Raw genomic sequence first — 20,903 nt, forward strand, 5'->3', positions numbered from 1 at the left:
TAGTTAAAACAAAACACTCCATTATGGCCAGCTAAAAGTACCCCATTGGACAGGCATATATAAGCAATATCTGAATATTTGTTGTCAATCAAATACAAACCTCTACCAGCCCCATCTCACTAATATTTAGTATTCTAGTGATTGCTGAGACCACCCATGTGACCACCACACAATCATGAGATTCTGCCCCCCAAAGCTGCTCTATTTTTTAAATACCCCCTGCAGCCATTTTCCTTAACCACAACCCCCCCCCCACAGCCATTTTCCTTAAGCCCTGCTGCAGCCATTTTCTTTACCTCCCACCCTGCATCCACCCCCCTTGCAGCTATTTTCCTTACCTCCACTCTGCTAGCTAGCTATCCCCCCCTCACATCAAAACTCCCCCAGTCACATATATCAGCCCCCCTCCTCTGCCCTCCTTCATACATATCAACCTCTCTACCTCCCTATAGATTTTCATGGCAGCCCCCCCCTCCCACCCTATAGATTTGTATGACAGTCCCCCTCTCCCTCCCTATACATATGCATGACAGTCCCCCCTCTCCCTCCCTATAGATATGCAGGGTAGTCCCCCCCCCTCCCTATAGATATGCAGGGTAGTTACCCCCCCCCTCTCTATAGATTAGCAGTGTAGTTCCCCCCCTCCCTATAGATATGCAGGGTAGTTCCCCCCCTCCCTATAGATATGCAGGGTAGTTCCCCCCCTCCCTATAGATATGCAGGGTAGTTTCCCCCCCCCTTCCTATAGATATGCAGGGCAGTTCCCCCTCCCTATAGATATGCAGTGCAGTTCTCCCCCTCCCTATAGATATGCAGGGCAGTTCCCCCCCTCCCTATAGATATGCAGGGCAGTTCCCCCCCTCCCTATAGATATGCAGGGCAGTTCTCCCCCTCCCTATAGATATGCAGGGCAGTTCTCCCCCCCTCCCTATAGATATGCAGGGCAGTTCCCCCCCTCCTCCCTATAGATATGCAGGGCAGTTCCCCCCCTCCCTATAGATATGCAGGGCAGTTCCCCCCCCTCCCTATAGATATGCAGGGCAGTTCCCCCCCCTCCCTATAGATATGCAGGGCAGTTCCCCCCCTCCCTATAGATATGCAGGGCAGTTCTCCCCCCCTCCCTATAGATATGCAGGGCAGTTCCCCCCCCCTCCCTATAGATATGCAGGGCAGTTCCCCCCCTCCCTATTGATATGCAGGGCAGTTCCCCCCCCCTCCCTATAGATATGCAGGGCAGTTCCCCCCCCCTATAGATATGCAGGGCAGTTCCCCCCCCTCCCTATAGATATGCAGGGCAGTTCCCCCCTTCACTTACCTGTAGTTGTGCCAGCGTCGCTCCTCTCCTCAGATCAGCAGATAGGAAGTGAAGACGTCCTGCTTCCTGTCTGCTGCACAGCAACAGGCAGCCTGGCGATTGGCTGTGTGTTGCTAACCACTGACCACCAATGCTTTTCATCGTCGAGCCCTCCACCCCCCCGCAGCGACCCCCTCCCCCCCCCCCCCGTGGCGACCCCCCCTCCCCCACCCCGAAAAAAGATATGAATGAAGAAAAGAAAAAAAATAATTAAAAAAATAAAAATAAAAAAAATAAAAAAAAATAATACCCGCAGTGCCGCGCCCCCCGGGACCCAGCGCCCCAGGCTGCAGCCTGGTCAGCCTAGTGGTTGATCAGGCCCTGTACATCTGACACCAGAAACATTCTTAGAACCAGACTAAAAGAGGTCTTCAGCTATAGTTAGCCGTCTTTTTCCCCTAGAAAGCGATGTTTTTACAGGTATTCGGTTGCCCCCAGGATTTGAGCTCAAAGTAGTAAAAATTTATCATGGACGCCAGGTTTATGGAGATTCTTGGAGCAGCCGGCCTGAGAAGACAATGGATGGTAGACAAGAGGTACCAATGGATGGTAGACAAGAGGTAACGGAGACAGGTCAAAGTCGGGGCAGGTAACGAGCAAGAGAGGTCCAGTAAACAAATGCAAAGGGTTAAGACAGGCAACAGACAAGGAATAATCAGAACAAGCAGAAGTTCTGGCAACAGGTAATCAAACTAAATAGAGTCAGCAACAGCAGGTGAACGAGATACAGGTACAATGCTCTTACTGACAGGCAGGCTAAGCCCTCCTGCCATTTAAACTAATGGCGGCCAATAAGAATGCTCTATTGGGAGTGAGCCCCACCACTATGATAGGTGATTGCAGTCATATCAATGCAATCACTGTCAGACAGCCGGTACTGAAGAGGAAGTCAACAGCCGGGACAAGAACAGTGTGAGCCATTGTGGGCAGCGCGGCTGCTCACAGACAAGCAGGGGGCCGGATGAAGGAAGTGACCTGGCTGCTTAGCAACAGCCGGGATGAAGGACAGTGTGAGCCATCGCGAGTAGCATGACCGCTCCTAACACCTGCTCTGTGTGCTAATCGGGTTTACGTCTAACTACACACTCTGTGCCTCATTCATCTTCACGCATCTTGCATTTAAAAAGCAAGCACGGAACTTGTGCATAGTTCTCACCGTAGTCAAATACAAGCAGATCTCAAGATACATTTCCATTTGAATCTGGGTGGAAGCACACTCTGGTTAAACATTACTTGCCATATGTAGACGGACAGGATAGAGCTCAGGATATGTGCAATATAAAGGCACATCAGAACACATGCACAAAAAATATTCTTTTAAATAAATTAATAACTCAATATTATAATCATTTTTTACAGTAAATACATAAATCAGGATGTGTTTAATATGTACTGTACATACAGTACTTGAATCGGCTGCATCTGTATTGGCCCTCGGCACGCCCTTACTGTATATTGCCTACGTTCATCTTCTCTCTTCCCCATTCAAGTCATGAGCAGTTGTGAGTATCATTTACATTCTGACATAAATTGCATACAATTGCGTTCATTGGCATAAGGTCTGTTTCTGACCATGCGCAGAGCTATGGCACACAACAGAACTTACGTCTGAAGATGAATTTGGCCCTCTATGTTACCAATTAGAAAATAACTTACCAACTAGAAATTAATTATTGGGTACACAGAATGAAAATGTAAACCGAAATGCACATTTAATCCTATGGATATCAAGGGTCCTTTTTTTAATCAACTCACAGTAAAGGCGTTCCATGATATGCCCATTTGCAACAAATCACTATTTATAACAGAAAAAAGCACTTATGTGATTATAAAAAAAATAGGGACATGATAAAGAAGCAGATACGGGGGTAGCAGTGGTGCTATTGGGGAGTGTCTTTGAGATGATGACCAGGAATGATGGTTTGGAAGAAAAGAAACTGGTTTCTTGTGTTATAAAAATCATTGTTTTCAGTTATAAAGCACTACAATGTCTAATAGTAAGTAGTAGTAATAGTAAAAAACAGGCAGATATTCCTGAAAAATATTTACATTTTTATTAAAGGTGTTAATTTCATTTAAAAACATAAGTACTTTTAAATAGGAGGATGGGTTCTATATCCAACCTGTGGTAGTATACATACGGACATCTGTGATGCCCATCTTGATGAATTTGTTCAACGTAGATCATTGTCAACTCCAAAAAACACAATAACAAGGAAATACAAACAAATAAACACAGTGGTTACAGTTTTAATACTGTTAACAAACATAAGAGTGAAGGTTTATTTTGTTTATGTTGTGCATTTAAATTGTACATTTCAATGAATGTTGCAAATTAATATCACTGTATGACACCAGGGTACAAATGCGAAATTAATAGGAAAAAGCGTTTCCTATTGTGGCACTGCAAGTGCCAGCATGCACTCAAAACCCATGCACTATAAATGGTGTCCCTGTTATAAGGTAGTAATGCCCCTTCATAAGTAATATAACAATGCCCTGTCATAAGTAATATAGTAATGTCCCTGTTAATAATAAATTAATTAGGCCACCATATTATATAGTTACCTATAAATGTTCCTTCTGTCTTGACCCACTGTAATCTAGTCTGTAAGAAGAATGAAAATGGACCAGTCTCGAGAAGCACCTGATGTAAAATTAATTATGCACCAGTATCATGACACCCCTTTTAGGAACACACAGGAACTCTGGATTCAAACAGTCAGTCTGGTCTGACACTACCTACAGGGTGCAACCCTGCGTACAGGTTCCAGACGTGGCCAGCAGGTAAGTGGAGTCAAGAGTGAATATGAGAGGTATATATTGGATAATGTTCTCAGGTATACAGCGGGTTGCTGAAGACACCAGGGGGTAAATTATCAAGCTGTGGGTTTGAAAAAGTGGAGATGTTGTCTATAGCGCCCAATCAGATTCTAGCTGGTTGGTTGCTATTGGCAACATCTCCACTTTTTCAAACCTGCAGCTTGATACATTTACCCACAGGAATACAGTGGGTGGCTGAAGATACCAAAAATACAGCGGATAGCTGTAACAGCCTTTAATACGCTGAAGCAGATGGAATTACCAGGAACACACTGGAGCAGACGGAATTACCAGGACCACACTGGAGCAGACGGAATTACCAGGAACACAATGGAGCAGACGGAATTACTAGGACGACACTGGAGCAGACGGAATTACCAGGACCACACTGGAGCAGACGGAATTACCAGGACCACACTGGAGCAGACGGAATTACCAGGAACACAATGGAGCAGACGGAATTACTAGGACCACACTGGAGCAGATGGAATTACCAGGAACACAATGGAGCAGACGGAATTACTAGGACCACACTGGAGCAGACGGAATTACCAGGACCACACTGGAGCAGACGGAATTACCAGGACCACACTGAAGCAGACGGAATTACCAGGAGCACACTGGAGCAGAGGGAATTTCAAGGAACACACTGGAGCAGATGGAATTACCAGGAGCACACTGGAGCAGATGGAATTACCAGGAACACACTGGAGCAGACATAATTACCAGGAACACACTGGAACAGAGAGTCACCTCACTGTCACTCACCTCACCGCCAGTACATGGCCTCTTCCGTACCCTGTCAGATAAGAGAGCTGGGACCAGTGTTAAGTCATCTTCCACAGGGAACTGTGTGAAGGTGTGTGGGCCATCCGGGACTATGAGCGTCTGTGATTTGAGAGATGCTCACAGCATTATGAGTGTCTCTATAACCAGAATACAAGTTCATATATCGCTGGATAAAGATAGATGAGCAATAGAAGAGGGATGGGGGGGGGGGGGGGTCCTCTGGGCAATCAGAGTAGATTTTATCTCTGCAAAATGGGAGTATTTTTGTGCAAAGAAGATGTCTCAGTGCAGTAAGGACTTTGTACAAAGGGTGAGATCTCTGGGCAGTGAGGAAGGGTGTTTCTGCATAAAAGTGTGGCGGGTTACTCCACCCCCTATGTTGGTGGGGGGAGCAGGGTACTTAAAAAAGATACAAATACTTACATGATAGCGGTGCTGGCGTCCCTCTTCCCTTCTCCCTGTTCCGTTCTCACTGAATGTCGGCTGTGTCATCATGTCATGCCGACATTCAGTGAGGAGAGCCGCAAAGAGGACCCAGCAAGAAGACAGAAGAGAAGAAAAGAGATGAAAGAAGCCAATACACAGGTAAGCAAAGGAACGGAGGCAAGGGGAGGGAAACAGAAAGGCACAGTGTGATGAAGAATGGGGGGGGGGCACTGAGTGATGAAGAAGGGGGGGAGAAAGGCACAGTGTGATGAAGGGGGGAAGAAGCATGGCACAGTGATGAAGAGGAGTGGGGAGCAGCATGGCACAGTGTGATGAAGGAGGGGGGGAGTAGCATGGCACCGAGTGATGAAGGGGGAGCAGCGTGGTTGTGATGAAGGGTCACAGTGTGATCATAAGGAGGCACAGCGTGGTGATGAAGGGGCACAGTAATGTGTGTGTGATGGAACAGGGGACTTGTGGTAATGTAGTGTGTGAGGTAGGTGGTGGCTAATTAATGGGTGCTATTTTGTTTGTGGGGTGATGGTGGAGCAATTTAATAGTGGGGACTATTAATTTAAGATGGGGTGGTTTGGGGGCTATTGAATGTGGGGGTGAGTTTCGGGAGAATGAGGTCTCTTTATTAAATGTGACTATGAATTTTTTAATGGCAGTGATGGTTGCGGGAAATAGGTAAATTTATGAAATGTAAATACTAATAATTTATTGCTGGGGCTGTTTGAAGGGAGGGAAATAGGATTATTTATTAAATGGGAATACTATTATTTTAATGTTGAGACCGGAGGAAGGCCTAATTATTAATTGTGGGTGATATTGATTTTACGCTGGGGCTTGTTGGAATTTTCTAAATGTACCCATTTTTTTTTCCAAATAGAGCCCCCAGCATTCCAGGAGCCAGACAAGCTGCAACTAAAGAAACCAGCAGCCACAGGTGGTGAAAATGACAATAACAGGTAGGAGAGAGCAGGACGGTCTGTCAAATGTTGTGTTTCTAGTGAGACAATCCCAATTTTTGGTGACTGTTCTGCGCAATGCGAGGGGCAGACCAAGACTGTGAACTCTTTATGTACATACTGCATTCTTTATATACTACACTATGGTGCTAAATGCCCTTTGTGGGTTTACCACACCCCCTCTGGTGGTTTGGTTACGCCTCTCTAGTGGCTGCCCACACCCCCTCTGGTGGGCCTCTAGCATTGTATTCCCCTCTGTGAATGTGAATTGGGGGAACTTATGTGAGGCATAATGTGATTGTGGGCAGTTATGTCAGGCATAATATAAATTGGGGCACTTATGTGTGGCAAAAAATGAATTGGGGGCATTACTGTGACATAATATGAACTAGGGACTCTACTATGTGGTATGTTACGAATTGTAGGCAGGACTATTTACCAAAGTATTAACTGGACCTCTACTATGAGGACACAACTAAGAGGCACTATGAGATCATTGTCCTGAAAGTCAGGACTGCTGGGACATATGTCACACTCTGGCGAGCGGGCGCTGCACACTTCTGCCAATGGTGTACACAGCAATGCAGGGTTTTTTTCTGTAGCAGGGTGGCCTAGCTCTTTTCACCTGACAGACACGCCCCAATGATGCACAGCCCCGCCCCCAATTGTATGACCACTCCCACTTTTCCCACTTTTTTTTTTGCCGAGGGCCGCATGAAGTTGCTGTATCGGGGCCCTGAATTCCTCTTGGCAGCCCTGTTTGCAACATAACAGTTTGTTTGCAGTAAGGAGTCTTTGCAAAGGAGGGTGGAATCGCTTTTCACTAATTAATACAGGCTGAGATTGCATTATATTCTGGGCAATGGAGGGAGTGCAGGTGGGTCAGGTTGACACCAGCTCAGATTTATCAGTGTGGCCAGTTGCTTCTAGTTCTAATGTTCCATGATGGACTGTAAAATGATGGGCTTGGTATAAGGATTAATTCATACTATTATAACTTATAGTTTGAAAGAAAACCACAGTCACACAAGTCTAAGTAATCTTCATTGAGCACACAGCATTCACCCCAAAATTTGCTTTGCAGTAGCTGAGTTGTGTGGAAACTGCACTCAGAATATTTATGCAGACCCTCCAACATCACCCCTTCCACTTAGGACAAAAAGCTCATCTCTTCAACTCTCGACTTAAAATACCATTGCAGTTATCTGTGCTGATCTAATTATATGAAATTTAATAACACCCTCTCTTATTAATTAAGTGCAGGTAACTTAAATATTATCTAATTTGTTTATTTATATTATATTATATAATATAATTATATTAGGCAGTGCCCTACATAGAATATTAAGTCATACTTAGGTTCCTGCCTGCCACATTGAATCTTACTATCTAAATTCCCTACAACACAAATACACACACTAGGGTTTATTTATTATCCTAAAAGTATGTGTTTTAGACTGAGGGTGAAACCCAGAGCACCTGAAGGAAACCCATGCAAGCATGGAAAGAACATACCAACCCCACCCACTAATTTATTTACCCTATGATTTATTTGTTCCTGGTTTCTGTTTGTACTTAATTTTTTTCATATTAAAGAAGTTTAAATAAACAAAAAAAAATGTGTAAATGCACACAAGGGTATGCACACATATGCAGCAGTGGAAACTTGCACCTCTTTGTGACGAAGGATGGAAAATACAATATAGTAGTATTGACAGAAATGCAGCTCATGCAGACCTACAGACACACACATATATCCCTACTAGGAGGCATATATTTTGCACCTGTTACAGGGCAGGAGCAAATATAAACTGGTGATGATAACTTGGAGTAAACCAGGCACATATTCTGCGGATGCAAAGACGCAGCTCAAGATGTTTATGGTTCTGCATATAGACGAAAATACACTATTTTTGCGTGTACTTTTGTTCTTTCTTTTTTTAGTTTAGACATTTGACTCAATTTTACAACCAAATTTGCATCAGCCCATAAATATATATGTTAAATAGTCATAAACAAGACATGGGATGCATCTTCTATAACAAATTATAGAAATGATATGATTTGAATAAAAAACAGGATATAGGAAAAACAGGTCACATGACTTTATGTGCTAAGTAATTTATTATAAAATGAAAACAATGTGGATCATTCTAGATTCCATTGAAACAAAAAAAAAAAAAAACACATTAATTGGAACATACAAAAGTACCACTAAAATAATTTAAATCCTAAAAGTGCCTGGGGCTGACATTAAAATTAATCCATCAAGAATCAGTTTTGGATTCCAGATGGGATCATAGAGATGCTCAAATTTATTTCAAGGTGGTTCTCGAACCAGTTTGTCAAACTGCTTCTAAAGTTCGAAAATTCATGGTAAATTCTCGAATTTGTGGATTACCCCAAAAATTAAAACAAAATTTGGCAAAGAGGACAGGTTCAAATATGTTCGAGCTAAATGGATACATTCTATATAGTATTTTCAATGGCAGATGACATTATAAGTGGTGTATACCCCCTACCATCATCAAAGCAAGAACTATAGATCCCTTAACTTGCTGTCAAGCAAAGCGTTCTAGCCAAAATTTAGGCATATTGCAAAAATTGAGGAGCACTGTTGGTGCAAAGCTGGTTTTGATCTCCTATGAGTTTGTAGCATGACGGTTAAAATAGTAATATGCAACCAAACTACTTGATTCAATTTTGCTAGATTTATTGCTTGTATTTCCTCCCTATATTTCTGAATCTGTACTGGCTTAGTCACACTTGATGGTTTGTGCATTTGGTTTCCCAGGGTTTGAACATATCAAAATCATGAAATGATAAAGATGGACAAGTGATACAATTGTCATTCTATTTAACTTCATCAAACACTTCTTAGCTGACATATCTGAATACAGTCTATATGTAAATGTAGTCTCATGATTTGGATGCTGGATGGTGCAACTTTTAAACCCGTCACACGGAATACGCTGGTTCTGTGTAGTGAGACAGGAATGATGTTCAATCACACGTTCATTGGCTGCCTCTTCTTTCACTTGTCAGAATCCGCTGTGATGTTGTTACTGGCGAGATGCCAACCAGCAATCTGCTGCCAGGCACATAAGGCAAACAAGCATGGCTCTCTATTGCCTAATTAAAAGAGCCACAATAATGGAGTCCTAGCTGTGACATCTTCACTAATACAGTCCAATATGCAATATACCCTTAGGAAGAACACTCCCCTTCCTTCTTAAGTCCTTTCTAATAACAATCTCATTAATTCATTCACGTTTAAATAATTAATTTTTTTTTCATAAGCCAGAAGGCCAAATATTTTAAACAAGCATTCACTCCACTGGCCACGATCACAGCTTCGAGGTGTTCAGCATATAGTCATATTTTGAGGAAATTTTACAAGATACTGTAAAAACAAATACCAGATTTTTAAACATAATACAATGGTGTAAATCAATTCATGTCGTATGACACATGGTTTACTGACCGGGAATTGTATAAAAAGATGAATGGAATATTTTAATGTTATTTCACTCCCCAATGTTTGTTAAATCCATTTCCTTGGGAAATGATCCAGCTAGCATTGCTGTACCTGATGTGTTCCGCTAGATGGCTATCCACCTTACATTGATGTACCTGATGTGTTCTGCTAGATGGCTATCCACCTTACATTGCTATACCTGATGTGTTCCGCTAGATGGCTATCCACCTTACATTGCTGTACCTGATGTGTTCCGCTAGATGGCTATCCACCTTACATTGCTGTACCTGATGTGTTCCGCTAGATGGCTATCCACCTTACATTGCTTTACCTGATGTGTTCAGCTAGATGGCTATCCACCTTACATTGCTGTACCTGATGTGTTCCGCTAGATGGCTATCCACCTTACATTGATGTACCTGATGTGTTCCGCTAGATGGCTATCCACCTTACATTGCTGTACCTGATGTGTTCCGCTAGATGGCTATCCACCTTACATTGCTTTACCTGATGTGTTCAGCTAGATGGCTATCCACCTTACATTGCTGTACCTGATGTGTTCCGCTAGATGGCTATCCACCTTACATTGATGTACCTGATGTGTTCCACTAGATGGCTATCCACCTTGCATTGCTGTACCTGATGTGTTCCGCTAGATGGCTATCCATCTTACATTGATGTACCTTATGTGTTCCGCTATATGGCTATCCACCTTACATTGCTTTACATGATGTGTTCCACTAGATGGCTATCCACCTTACATTGCTGTACCTGATGTGTTCAGCTAGATGGCTATTTACCTTACATTGCTGTACCTGATGTGTTTCGCTAGATGGCTATCCACCTTACATTGCTGTACCTGATGTGTTCCGCTAGATGGCTATCCATCGTACATTGATGTACCTGATGTGTTCCGCTATATGGCTATCCACCTTACATTGCTTTACATGATGTGTTCCACTAGATGGCTATCCATCTTACATTGCTTTACATGATGTGTTCTGCTAGATGGCTATCCACCTTACATTGCTTTACATGATGTGTTCTGCTAGATGGCTATCCACCTTACATTGCTTTACATGATGTGTTCCGCTAGATGGCTATCCACCTGGCATTGCTGTACCTGATATTTTCCGCTAGATGGCTATCCACCTTACATTGCTGTACCTGATGTGTTCCGCTAGATGGCTATCCATCTTACATTGATGTACCTGATGTGTTCTGCTATATGGCTATCCACCTTACATTGCTTTACATGATGTGTTCCACTAGATGGCTATCGACCTTACATTGCTTTACATGATGTGTTCTGCTAGATGGCTTTCCACCTTACATTGCTTTACATGATGTGTTCCGCTAGATGGCTATCCACCTGGCATTGCTGTACCTGATATTTTCCGCTAGATGGCTATCCACCTTACATTGCTGTACCTGATGTGTTCCGCTAGATGGCTATCCATCTTACATTGATGTACCTGATGTGTTCCGCTATATGGCTATCCACCTTACATTGCTTTACATGATGTGTTCCACTAGATGGCTATCCACCTTACATTGCTTTACATGATGTGTTCTGCTAGATGGCTATCCACCTTACATTGCTTTACATGATGTGTTCCGCTAGATGGCTATCCACCTGGCATTGCTGTACCCGATATTTTCCGCTAGATGGCTATCCACCTTACATTGCTGTACCTGATGTGTTCCGCTAGATGGCTATCCACCTTACATTGCTGTACCTGATGTGTTCCGCTAGATGGCTATCCACCTTACATTGCTGTACATGATATGTTCCGCTAGATGGCTATCCACCTTACATTGATGTACATGATGTGTTCCGCTAGATGGCTATCCACCTTTCATTGCTGTACCTGATGTGTTTCGCTAGATGGCTATCCACCTTACATTGCTGTACCTGATGTGTTCCGCTAGATGGCTATCCATCGTACATTGATGTACCTGATGTGTTCCGCTATATGGCTATCCACCTTACATTGCTTTACATGATGTGTTCCACTAGATGGCTATCCATCTTACATTGCTTTACATGATGTGTTCTGCTAGATGGCTATCCACCTTACATTGCTTTACATGATGTGTTCTGCTAGATGGCTATCCACCTTACATTGCTTTACATGATGTGTTCCGCTAGATGGCTATCCACCTGGCATTGCTGTACCTGATATTTTCCGCTAGATGGCTATCCACCTTACATTGCTGTACCTGATGTGTTCCGCTAGATGGCTATCCATCTTACATTGATGTACCTGATGTGTTCTGCTATATGGCTATCCACCTTACATTGCTTTACATGATGTGTTCCACTAGATGGCTATCGACCTTACATTGCTTTACATGATGTGTTCTGCTAGATGGCTTTCCACCTTACATTGCTTTACATGATGTGTTCCGCTAGATGGCTATCCACCTGGCATTGCTGTACCTGATATTTTCCGCTAGATGGCTATCCACCTTACATTGCTGTACCTGATGTGTTCCGCTAGATGGCTATCCATCTTACATTGATGTACCTGATGTGTTCCGCTATATGGCTATCCACCTTACATTGCTTTACATGATGTGTTCCACTAGATGGCTATCCACCTTACATTGCTTTACATGATGTGTTCTGCTAGATGGCTATCCACCTTACATTGCTTTACATGATGTGTTCCGCTAGATGGCTATCCACCTGGCATTGCTGTACCCGATATTTTCCGCTAGATGGCTATCCACCTTACATTGCTGTACCTGATGTGTTCCGCTAGATGGCTATCCACCTTACATTGCTGTACCTGATGTGTTCCGCTAGATGGCTATCCACCTTACATTGCTGTACATGATATGTTCCGCTAGATGGCTATCCACCTTACATTGATGTACATGATGTGTTCCGCTAGATGGCTATCCACCTTTCATTGCTGTACCTGATGTGTTCCGCTAGATGAATATCCACCTTACATTGCTGTACATGATATGTTCCACTAGATGGCTATGCTAGATGGCTATCCACCTTACATTGATGTACATGATGTGTTCCGCTAGATGGCTATCTACCTTACATTGCTGTACCTGATGTGTTTCGCTAGATGGCTATCCACCTTACATTGCTTTACCTGATGTGTTCCGCTAGATGGCTATCCATCTTACATTGATGTACCTGATGTGTTCCGCTATATGACTATCCACCTTACATTGCTGTACCTGATATTTTCCGCTAGATGGCTATCCACCTTACATTGCTGTACATGATGTGTTCCGCTAGATGGCTATCCACCTTACATTGCTGTACATGATATGTTCCGCTAGATGGCTATCCACCTTACATTGCTGTACCTGATGTGTTCCGCTAGATGGCTATCCACCTTACATTGATGTACATGATGTGTTCCGCTAGATGGCTATCCACCTTACATTGCTGTACCTGATGTGTTCCGCTAGATGACTATCCACCTTACATTGCTGTATATATGTTCCACTAGATGGCTATCCACCTTACATTGATGTACATGATGTGTTCCGCTAGATGGCTATCCACCTTAAATTTATGTACCTGATGTGTTCCGCTAGATGGCTATCCACCTTACATTTATGTACCTGATGTGTTCCGCTAGATGGCTATCCACCTTACATTGCTGTACCTGATGTGTTCCGCTAGATGGCTATCCACCTTACATTGCTATACCTGATGTCTTCCGCTAGATGGCTATCCATCTTACATTGATGTACCTGATGTATTCCGCTAGATGGCTATCCATCTTACATTGCTTTACATGATGTGTTCTGCTAGATGGCTATCCACCTTACATTGCTTTACATGATGTGTTCTGCTAGATGGCTATCCACCTTAAATTGCTTTACATGATGTGTTCTGCTAGATGGCTATCCTCCTGGCATTGCTGTACCTGATATTTTCCGCTAGATGGCTAATCACCTTACTTTGCTTTACCTGATGTGTTCCGCTAGATGGCTATCCACCTTACATTGATGTACATGATATGTTCCGCTAGATGGCTATCCACCTTACATTGATGTACATGATGTGTTCTGCTAGATGGCTATCCACCTTACATTTATGTACCTGATGTGTTCCGCTAGATGGCTATCCACCTTACATTGACGTACCTGATGTGTTCCGCTAGATGGCTATCCACCTTACATTGATGTACATGATGTGTTCTGCTAGATGGCTATCCACCTTACATTTATGTACCTGATGTGTTCCGCTAGATAGCTACCACCTTACATTGACGTACCTGATGTGTTCCGCTAGATGGCTATCCACCTTACATTGACGTACCTGATGTGTTCTGCTAGATGGCTATCCACCTTACATTGACGTACCTGATGTGTTCCGCTAGATGGCTATCTACCTTACATTGCTGTAAATGATATGTTCCGCTAGATGGCTATCCACCTTACAGTGCTTTACTTGATGTGTTCCGCTAGATGGCTATCCACCTTACATTGCTTTACTTGATGTGTTCCGCTAGATGGCTATCCACCTTACATTGCTGTACCTGATGTGTTCCGCTAGATGGCTATCCACCTTACATTGCTGTACCTGATGTGTTCCACTAGATGGCTATCCACCTTACATTGCTGTAACTGATGTGTTCCGCTAGATGGCTATCCACCTTACATTGCTGTACCTGATGTGTTCCGCTAGATGGCTATCCACCTTACATTCCTTTACTTGATGTGTTCCGCTAGATGTCTATCCACCTTACATTGCTTTACTTGATGTCTTCCGCTAGATGGCTATCCACCTTACATTGATGTACATGATGTGTTCCGCTAGATGGCTATCCACCTTACATTGATGTACATGATGTGTTCCGCTAGATGGCTATCCACCTTACATTGCTTTACTTGATGTGTTCCGCTTGATGGCTATCCACCTTACATTGCTTTACTTGATGTGTTCCGCTAGATGGCTATCCACCTTACATTGCTGTACCTGATGTGTTCCGCTAGATGGCTATCCACCTTACATTGCTGTACCTGATGTGTTCCACTAGATGGCTATCCACCTTACATTGCTGTAACTGATGTGTTCCGCTAGATGGCTATCCACCTTACATTGCTGTACCTGATGTGTTCCGCTAGATGGCTATCCATCTTACATTGCTGTACCTGATGTGTTCCGCTAGATGGCTATCCACCTTACATTCCTTTACTTGATGTGTTCCGCTAGATGTCTATCCACCTTACATTGCTTTACTTGATGTCTTCCGCTAGATGGCTATCCACCTTACATTGATGTACATGATGTGTTCCGCTAGATGGCTATCCACCTTACATTGATGTACATGATGTGTTCCGCTAGATGGCTATCCACCTTACATTGCTTTACTTGATGTGTTCCGCTAGATGGCTATCCACCTTACATTGCTGTACTTGATGTGTTCCACTAGATGGCTATCCACCTGTCCAAAGTTATTGTCAGGTGTGCAAGCAACACAAGCTAATTGTGATGATAAAACTAAACAACAGTATGCCATCTGTATTGTCTGCCTCCTGTTTCTAGTATCACAACTGAACTCTATTAGTTGTATAGAGGGTTTTCAGATTGATGTCACTTCCGGTTTATACCTTTCCATTTTTTTCACTTTGCTCAGGATTTTTGTTAAAACTCTGGAGGCAGCAGTGTGCTGGGGGGGAGGGGGGTGATTGGGAAAATCCGCCCCTTTATAGATGTGATTACACCATTGTATATCTGAGAATAAAGATATTTACAGGCATCTTACAAATATTACGTTTTCATTTTACATTATTTTGGAATCTGTTACATACCTCTTTTGATCCCAGCGACAGTGTAGTGGATAGGAGCCTCCACGTTGAACTTCTCCCAGATCCTGAGTCTGGCCCCAGCCGCTAGCTGTCTGATGGTGTTGTACAGCTTGACCATGTTCAGCACCAATACCTCAGCATTGCTGAAGTTGGACTCGTACCTCTTTGCTGGGAGACAGCTTATTTATAGTATAAATAGATATGTTTATGGGAGTGTTTTGGCGTATTTCACACCATTTTTGGTGCTATTTTTTGTTTTAAAGAGTGGTGTAATCTTGGCTCATGGGCATTAATTCTTGCTATATATTGTAATATGAATGTTTGTTTAGAGACCATTTTCGTTACGGGATTTTAGCATTCTGCTGCGGTGCATCAGCTGAGTCGGTTGACAAAGGCATCTCTTATGACGCCATGCAGCCAATTATTGTAGCAGTTCTTGAAATGCTTCAGTCAGTTGCAAGCATGCGAGCAGAAAGGTTTCCCAAGAGATGCTATTAATGTATGTACAGCTACTGTGGCATTGAGGTACCCGTACCTGTGACTATTAATCTACAAAGCACTCCCGTGGCCAACAGCAGCACTGGTGGAGTGACTTGAGGAGGCAGCTGGAGCTACTCGCTAAACTGCAGAGGAAGAATGGGAGGCGTAAATTAGCAGATTTATGAGAATATCTTTTCTTATCTGTACATAAAATAGGCCCAATTTCTACATATCTCTGGAATGTTGTAGGTAAAATAATGTATGATTGTTAAAAATCCTTACAAAAAAAAAGAAAATAAAAGCTCTATAATTGTTATTGAAAGTTTCAAGCTTATAAAACTTCAGAAAACAATATAGTATAAAAATGATTACAATACTGGGATTAGTCATCATGACTTATTTATTATGAGTGTAGCAGAGCAGTTTAAAAAACCTTTGTTACAGCTGTGTAGTTATTGATGAACCCCCCCCCCCCCCCCACAAAAACAACCTGTTTTGCCTTTCTGTTTAACAGACCAGTGACAAAGAGAACAGTTGACTCAGACCTCGAAAGAGGAGGTGTCCGAAGAGCAGGATCAAAAGGAGAGGGTACAAGAAGAGCCAGGCCTGGGGGTAGAGGGGAGAGGGGCCAGGACCATTGAAGGTGAACAATGTTTGTTTATATAGGTATAACAGAGTAGACCTGAGATGAGTCATTATTTACTGTGTAACTTCAGAGAGTGTGTAGGTGTTTGCATTAATTGAACTTAAGATCAATTAATAAGATAAGTTCAATTAATTAAGTTTTCACGTCTTTATTTTTTTTATTATTATTATTTGTTGGACAATCTGTATTCGCTTCCAGAAACAAGTCTGGGATAAATTAAAATATTTTCAAATTGCACTATAATGGGAGTATGTAGGAAACATGTACAACAAATGTTTCTGCATATTTGGGTGTGGGAATAGACTTAATGCTTCTGCGCTATAAAGTAGAGCTATGTTTAATTGCTGCTTTGCTGCATAAGCCTATAATTGAAGATTGTATAATCCAAAAGGATATAGTCATTAAAAAAAATTACAATATAACAACCAAAATTAACCCTGCCACAGGGTCAGATACTAAGTCCGTGAACAGACACTAAGTCGGTGATGTTTTGTCACATTATTTACTTGTCTTTTATGGCCATGTTTTCCCTAAACCTAGTACAGTGGACTATGTTCTTCAACTCAGCTCAGACAATGAGAGTATTTGTGTATTCTAAAGTATTTGCTGTAATGTTTGTTGTTAAGTAATATATGGATGTAATTGCTCAGTTTGCAAACTTAGCTGTTTTACTCAGAATGATACTGTCATCAACTGCCCATATGGCATCAGCATTCACTTTAGTGTAAGGAAAAGGATTATATAATGATGGCATAGTTCAGACCTTCATTAGACCTTGCTGGTGAGTCAAGAAGGCTGTGCCAGATCTCCTCCATCAAACAATTCTAGGATGCATGATTCAACTTGGGGTCTACTTGTTGAATGTGGGGTCTCCATGCGGTGAATCCGGGGAATTACGTGTGTGTCTAACAACCTATCGAAGCTAAGTATTTTAATTGTCATAATAATTATTAAATCTTTTTCTTATACATAGTTTGTGAGTGTATCATTCTTTCTTTGTACTAGTATTTCATGATTGTAATCTTGCAACCTGATACAGATGGGGGCAGAATGGTGTCAAGAAAGGCAGTTCTGGAACACGTACTACTGTTTTAACGTGACTGGGTAAAGCTGGGTACAAACATTTGTAATCATACTTCAGATGTAATGTCTCTAATGATTTCATCAACGACTATAAGTCCACACTTTCTAAAGTCGGCAAGTATGTATAAGTCCCAATAAACATGCCGATTTATGCTCACACCTACACAATTTATCTTTAGATCTGTGATCTTCATCATCTCTCATAACAACTGCTGAAAATACATTGTTTCATCGTTAATCTTGATTTTTAGGAAGTTTAGAAAACCAAATCAACAGATGCGATGTGTTTTACTACAATAAAACGTAATTGTGGGAGCGTACACTATCTTGCAATATCTGACAAAACGGTTTTGGTTTGTGTGATCAGCATGATAATTTCATAGGTGTGTACCCAGTTTGACTCATAACCAAGCCTGTACTCTTGTGTAAGCCCAACCCAGATCTAGCAACTCTGTTTCAAACTACTGCTCATTGACTTAAATATGTCATGTGACATAGTGTCTTATTACTGAATTCACAGCTTAATCAAGATACGTTGACATCAGTTATGGGGCATGAATCACTCTGAGAAGGTGCATTCAATTATGTTTTTTACAGATCTTGTCTAATGGTGTCTATGTAGCAAATACACCCATTGAACTTCCAAAAAAAGGACATTCTCAAGCAAAAACTACAGTGTGATATACAAGAATCAAAGATGGGCATGTACATTTCGTTTGAACAACATGGACATTTATTACTAACTTGCATATGTTTATTTTTAATGGTTGATTTTGTGCTCTTTTCAATACCCCCCCAAAAAAATAGAAATCCAAGAATCCATTTTATGTGTCTTTATGCTGCATAAATAATTGCATGAAATGTATTTAAATTAAGAAAATGAAAACTATCAACATATATAGCAATTCCACACAATTCATACAGACAGCTCTATGGACAGTTCTGGCTGAACATTGTTTAATTTTTAATGCCCCATGACTAGGTCATGATAAGCCACCTGCATTCTTATGCTTCTCCTCCTCAATCTCTAGATTTAATTGAATCAACATAATTACAGCAGGACAGTGTTCCCTGCTGTGGTAATTAATGGAGAGGGCATAATTTGCATCCCATCAAGGCTTTTACTTTCCAGCCTCCTGATTCTGGCAAGGTTCAAGCCTTAATGGAGTATGATTGGCAGAGAGCCGGCCAAGTGGAAAACCACATGTGTGATTGGCTTCTTCCTTCATGGTAAATTATTTCTGCTTAATCAGCCTTACCATTTAGCAGGTGCACCTTTATAACCCCTTAGGACTAGATTGTGCATAGAATGATTAAGGTCAATAAACAGTGTCCCTTGCAAGTCCCAAGTGACACATAGCCTAAACCAATGTGCAGATTACTGTCCTAAACAACTCAGCTAAATCATCACATTGCTATCACAAGTTGGAAATATGGCATTTCTGCATATACAAAACCTAGTTTAAGATTGTTCAAAAGCTAGGATATATGATTAAAGTGAAGTCGAAAACAAAATATAAAAATGTGTTTTTTACAACTTCATATATGCTGGTCACACACAGGAAGATCCAGTTGTACACCTTGAATAGACACAAGGATTAATATTGGGCCAGATATGTCTGAATACGTCTGTCCCTGCATGGTTTGTTGAAAGGGCTTTTCCATCTTTTATTAATTATTATCATTCCTCCACAATATTATTGATATTAATAATTATGTATACCTATTTTGTGATTCCAGGTCTGCTTTCAGTCATAACATTATAGCATACAGCTCAGTTCCTGCCGGAAAAGCAACTAAGTGACAAGTTAGCAAATTAATGCTAAATTAGGACCCTCTCGCAACCAGGAAATGGGCTCTACGCTAACCACCAGGGAATGGGCTCTACGCTAACCACCAGGGAATGGGCTCTATTTTTATAGTAGCCACCAAGGAATAATCTCTATTTTCCACACTGACCACCAGGGCTTGGGAGCTATTTTTCCACCAGAAATTTGGCTATATTTTACATTTGGCGATCAGTGAATGGGATTTATAATGTACACTGACCAACAGAGAATGTGTTTTATCTTGTACATTGACCAACAAGGTTCTGTATTGTACAAGGGTCACCAGGGAGTGGGTTCTGTATTGTACACTGGCTACAGACAATTGGTTCTGTATTATACACTAGACACCAGGCAATGAGCTCTCCGTTGTAAATTGTCTACGAGAGAATATGATCTGTATTATATACTAGCCACAAGGTAATCGTTTCTGTATTTTACACTAGCCACCAATTATCTTGGTTAGCTGTGGAGTAAACCTTTGTGAACGTCTCCAGGTCCTGGTTTACTCTCTCCGTCTGACCGTTTGATTATGGGTGATAGGCCATAGAGAAATTGAGTTGGATGTTGAGTGTTTTGCAAAGAGCTCTCCAAAGTCAGGGGGTAAACTGAAAGCCACGGTCCGACACAATCTCCAAGGGACAGCCATGAAGGGGGAATATTTATTTTACATACAATTGGGCAAGATGGGCGGCCGAAGGTAACCCTATGAGGGGAACAAACTGAGCAATCTTGGAGAACCACTCCACAATAACCCACGCTGTGCCGAACTTCTTGCTAGGAGGGAGGTCTGTAATAAAATCCATGGAGATAAATTACCATGGTTTGGATGGAAGAGGTAGTGGGATCAAGGGTCCTGCAGAATTCGACCAGGGAGTCTTATGCTGTGCACAAATACTGCAAGCTGCCACAAACTGCTTAATATCGATGTGAAGCGTAGGCCACCAATAATTCCTGTAGAGTATCTCGATGGTCTTGACAACTCCAACACGACCGGTAAAGTGAGAGGCATAACCCCATTGGAGTTCTCTCTTACGGAGAGGTGGAGGGACAAAGCTCTTGACCGGAGGAGGAATAGGAGAGATGGTAGTGGATATAGCCTGGAGACACTCCAGGCTATATCCGCTACCATCTCTCCTATTCCTCCTCTGTTCAAGGATCTAGAATTAGATGGACTCTCCCCATCTAGAATTAGATGGGGAAGGACTCCAAAATTTTCAGGCTCATGGAGAAA

General features: G+C 42.2%; 1 long non-coding RNA gene across 1 annotated transcript; it reads left to right on the plus strand.

Moving 5' to 3' along the window:
* The first annotated feature begins 6,284 nt into the window (after positions 1-6,284).
* On the plus strand, positions 6,285-18,631 carry LOC142149912 (uncharacterized). Its single transcript, XR_012690920.1, has 3 exons — positions 6,285-6,363; positions 16,629-16,757; positions 18,441-18,631. It is a non-coding gene; the product is annotated as an uncharacterized LOC142149912 (long non-coding RNA).
* Positions 18,632-20,903: the final 2,272 nt, after the last annotated feature.

Source organism: Mixophyes fleayi, chromosome 4 (assembly GCF_038048845.1).
Source record: "Mixophyes fleayi isolate aMixFle1 chromosome 4, aMixFle1.hap1, whole genome shotgun sequence".
In the NCBI taxonomy this organism is placed as follows: domain Eukaryota; kingdom Metazoa; phylum Chordata; class Amphibia; order Anura; family Limnodynastidae; genus Mixophyes; species Mixophyes fleayi.